Here is a 5419-nt window from a genome sequence, read left to right on the forward strand (position 1 = left end):
TGAGAAACTATTTGTTCTGTAAGCCTTCACCTGAAGTACAATAAAAAAAAAAAGAATTACAAAAAAATAAAATAGACAAATCAGAAATCCCTCATATCCAAACAGTTGCCAATCCAATGCCAATTCTACTTTCAAGACAAATTTCTTTTTGTTTTTCCTCTTTTCCATTTTCATGTCCATTTCCCAAATTCAGGTTTTTTACTCCTTCTCTTCTGAATTATTGCTTCTAGCTGATCAACCTTGGCCTTAAATTGAGCCCACACCTTGCGACCAAATTAGTAGTTCTGAAATTCTCATCTCATGTTCTCCCACTCAAAACGTTTAGCGTGTGTGTGTGTATTCCAGTTGCCATAGAATCAAGTCTAAGTTCTTTAACGTCTGGCTTTAAAGTAGACAAGCATGTCTACACACCATGCAGTTAGGGTCCAGTAAAAAAAATTTAAAAATGAAATAAAATGAAAAATAAAAAAGCAAGGTGACTTCCAATCTGCTTGTGGCAAATGTCTTGAACTTGCTAGATTCACACTGACTTTGCTCATTGCCACTTTCCCAGTTGCTTAGTTTCTAACCTTAACTAGACTTGGTCAGTCCTTTGGCTTGCTTCTCAATCTTTGGATTTGATTACAGATTCTGTTTTTCTGGGCTGGACCCTCAGCATTCCCAGGAGAGCTCCCAGACACCTCATCGAGAAACATTGATTTGGGGCTGTGGGAAAACCTAGGGGAGATCCCCATGAGTGTTCTGACATTGTAGGTGTTCCTGTCTTCTTCCTGATTTCCTGGATCCCAGAGGCTGTGGGAAGCACAGATTATCACAGGAACAATGAATCTTGTGGAAAATGCAAATACTTTCAACTGTTCTACAAAATGTTATTAATTTATTGGACAGCCATCTATTCGCAATTTGTGTAAACTTGGTCCAAGTGATTCTTTATTTTAATACTGAGTCTAGGGAATCTTAACATGTGTATTACAGATTATAAATTTTTGCTAACTGATGTTCCACTTATGAGAAACTACTTAGAAATGAATTAATCACTAAAACATTACTGTAACCTAAATAAAATATGTAATTTTATAAATATTTTATTTTTTGAATTTTTCATAAACTCCGAGTAAGCTTTCTTGCTCTATTAATGAAGTTCTTGCTGCATAGGGGTATTTTTAGAAATAAATCTTTAAAAAAAAAAGATTGTAACTGTAAACTGATTGAAATTAATTGCTACTAAGAGTTAGAATTTGTTGAATACTCACCATGCTCCTTAGAGTAGACATTATGGCATTTATTCCTTTTAAACACCATGGGGTGTACAATATTCCTCTAATTCTCAAATGAGGAAACCGAAGAGTTAATTTTCCCCAGATTAACAGTTTAATAAATGAAAGCGCAGGGACTCAAACCTCCTGAATGCAAAGCCCCTGCTCTTATCCCAAGTCCTTTGCCCATGGTTTGTCTGCAGAGTTATTTTTAAGGCCAATCTTGGAAAGACGTTTTATAATAGGGAGGCTCATCTCTTCAGAAAAGAGGTTAAATGAGGATGGTGCTTTATGGGATGTAAATGACCTCCCTCTGTAGTAATAAACTGTTGTAAAGCTCCTGATATATTACTAACAGATTTTTATTGGAAAAAGTATTTCATGATTACTGGTTCATGCAGAAAATAATCCTTGGATAAAAACCAAAAGTTTAAAAAAGAATTGTTTGTTCCCAAAAAGCAGATCAACCCTGGTGCCTACCATTGCCCTAGGGACTGGAACAGAGGCTTGGCATCACCCAAAGACTTCAAAGTGAATAGCACTGTAAGAGGCAGTAGGAAAAGGAAAATATATAAAATTTTATGTTTACTATCAAAATGGCTGACAAGAATCCATTTCATTTCAATTTGTGTAGTCAAAATACTAGTTTCAATGGACCTTCACACACCAACATTTATGTATTGTGTATTGGAAATTGCTGAAGGTTGATAGAAATTGGAATTGATTTTCTGTATTAATTTCCTAAGTTAACTGACATTATGAAAAGGGAGACTGAGAAATGTATCACAGATAAACTGAGATTTACATAATAAAATTTCACGGTTGCTAAGTTTTCCATTTGAGTTTTCATTCATATTATTAAAATAATAATAAAAACTAAAATATGCATAACCTAGGAAGGAATCATTGACAGTTGTTCTCTTTCTTTACTAATCACCAAAGTGGAGGAAATGAATTTTATTTGCCTCTAGAAGGATTGTCTGCAGACATTGTAAATCAGTAAGAATAAGAAGAAATATTTAAACTAAGTATAAGAATTTCCATATGAGATTAAGCATATTTAACTCCATCCATCCATCCATGGACATCTTTTACAATGGGTCAGAATTTTGGCTACCATGATTTTTTTAAATATAAAATTGAAATTTTGAAGGCTGACATCCATCCTATTTGTTTGCTAAGGGCCATTCTTGACCCAAATCCTCATTGGATTTCCCTAAGATCCTCTAGTTTGTTCTGTGAGAGTCCATTTCCACAGCAGGAGGTGAGCGGTGGGGGGTGGGGAGGTAGGGATCACCTACTTACAAAATGGAAGGGACTGGAAAACGAGACATCTCCCTTAAATAATCTTCCTTGAGCCCTTTCTCTCTCAGGTAAAAAAGAAAACATAAAGTACTGTATCTATTTTAATTCTTATTTGAAAAAATAAGCTTTATACAGCTGCAATTTGAATTGAAAAAAAAGCTACAAATATACCAAAAAAAAGGAAAATTAACTTTATTCTGATACCAAGTACTGGAGCTATACAATCACATTTTTTTCACCTACATTTTCACTTCAATTACTGGTTGAATAAAACTGGGTATCGATCACTTTAAATGACTAGTAAGTTCAGGAAGAAAAGCTACCACTGAGAAATAGAATTACTAACTCAGCTCCTTGCATTATGAAAGCCAGGGAGAAGTTCACTCCCCACAAAGAACACCCGACCCTTGTTCCCAGTCTGGTATGTATATTGTTAATGTCATGATGCCGTTGTTCTCTAGACGGCAACATTCGTTCCTATTTATTTGCATCATTTCTGTTTAGTCTTTATATAGCACATTCATCTTTTATTAGGTTTAAAAGGTCAGCTGTACTTTAAGATTTTCCCCCTCTTCTCTCTTCTTGAATTCAGCAAAGACATTTGTTTGCTTTGCTGTTCTCAGGAAGATTCCACGTTGTGTGGAAAACTGACCACTAAGGATGCTTCAAGGTTACATGTCCTTGCTAGTTCCTGCTGATTTATATGTCAAAAAGTGTGGTGCATTGTGTCTTCCTCTGATTCAGGTCATGGATCATATCTTCAGCCATTGACTACCAGCCTCTTCAGCTCACTGTTCAGAGCAGACAGGAGGTAACCCGTTTCCCCCTTAGGCAGTTGACTAAAGCATCACTTTCCAGAGGAGAGGAGAACTGCTTCTCTTCAGTGGGTGCAGTAACAGGATGCTGACATCCATATGTTGCCTAGTAAGTAATCTTTAAAGGACTGGCAACCAAGTGACTTCCATGTTCAATGTCTTAATAGCCAAGATTTTATCAGTTCTTGCCTCTCTTTGTCCTACTGCCTGAATCACACCCAGTCATGCAACCAAAGGGTGCTAGACCTGGAAATGTTTTAGGAATTCATGCCACAAGTCAGAGAGGTCTGATTCCTGAATGTATGGCTTTCCATCACTAGACAGAATTCTAGTGGCCTGTCTGAGCAACAGGCTGCAGGATGATTTGTCTTCCCCTCCACACTCCTCCCAAAGCCCCTTCCATTGGGCTACCACTCCAGCTCCTGTTGAGAACAGAGGCCAACCCTAAATTCTCAGCCAGATAAACCCCTTAACTCCAACTAATCCAGTTAGTGCGAACACTGACCCTGAGTCTTACTGTTAGCTGCCATCACGTTGGCCCCTGAGTCCGGGTGACCTCATGTACAGTGAAATTGAACCGTTGTGATCCACAGGGTTTTTGTTAGCTGGTTTTTGAAAGTAGGTCACCAGGCCTTTCTTCCTAGTCCATCTTAATCTGGAAGCACTACTGAAACCTGTTCAGCATCACAACACACAAGCCTCCACTGACAGATGGGTGGTGGCTGCGCATGAGGTACATTGGCTGGAATCAAACAGGGTGTCCTGCACGGAAGGCAAGAATTCCACTACTGAATCCCCAATGCTCCCTGTGACCCCGCTGTTGTTTGCTGTTAGTTGCCATCCAGTCCATTCTGACTCATGGCAACCCCATGTGTGCAGAGTAGAACTGCTCCATAGGGTTTTCAAGGTTGTCACCTTTTGGAAGTAGATTGCCAGGCCTGTATCCTGAGGTTCCTCTGGGTTAGTTCGAACCACCAATCTTTCTGCTACTGGTCAAGTGCTTAATGATTTGCACAACCTGACCCAAGAATTCCTGTTGTTGTTGTTAGGTGCTGTCGACTCCGTTCTGACTCATAGTGACCAACCCTATGTACAATAGAATGAAACACTGCCCGGTCCTGCGCCATCCTCACAATCGTTATGTTTGAGCCCATTGTTGCAGCCACTGTGTCAATCCATCTCGTTGAGGGTCTTCCTAGTAATTGTTAAATAAGATAGACCTCCTTTGTCCCCTGCTTGTCTGTGTTCCATAGAAGAACTCTGAGCGAGGTCACCATGGGCCTTGCCAGCTACGTCTACCTTTCCAAATAAAGCAGCTAATTCTTTAAGACAGGAAGCTTACCACAGGGCAGAGATCATTGTCTGACCTCAGGCATAACTGAGTGCTCCTGTGTGCATCAAAAGGGATACATCTTTACATCCAAGTTCTATTAAAAATTTTAAAATCAGCTGATTAACACAGTTCATCCCTGTCACAAATTCAAGTGCTTTCAATTCCTTTTCAACTTCTATATTCTTCTCCTAGTCCTTGGGGTCCCTATACTCATCTTTGTTCTTTTGAGCTCCTAGCCATTCCTTTTCATTGTGCTCACCTCACACCTTCAATGCCATCCTCTACTCATATCAAGATCTTCCCGTAAGTGAAATCCAACTCTTCCTCGAGGATGCCTCCTTTCCCCTCCCCTCCCCTCCTCCTCTCTAATCTGGACGCGGGGGCCTATATTCCTCAGGCTCTCCACTAGCACTGCTAAACAATTGCTTCTTCCTCCTTTGTTTTTTAGGCTGATTGTTACATCTGAGTATTACATACTCCCTGTTGCTGGAATTTACTTACTGCCCTTTTTGGTCCTCAGCTGGAAGAAAGTTACCTACATTGTTGAAAAATTTTGTCACATGGCTTAAAGTTTTGACTCCACCCCTATTCCCACCATTATCCTAGATGCCTTAAATATCATTTGTGGATTCAGCCAACCACACAGCCTCATATTACTTGGTTCATTTCTTTCAGCCACCCAATCCCATGACCACATCCTAAACCTTGCC

The sequence above is a fragment of the Trichechus manatus genome, unplaced genomic scaffold (genome assembly GCF_000243295.1).
Source record: "Trichechus manatus latirostris isolate Lorelei unplaced genomic scaffold, TriManLat1.0 scaffold00018, whole genome shotgun sequence".
NCBI lineage: Eukaryota > Metazoa > Chordata > Mammalia > Sirenia > Trichechidae > Trichechus > Trichechus manatus.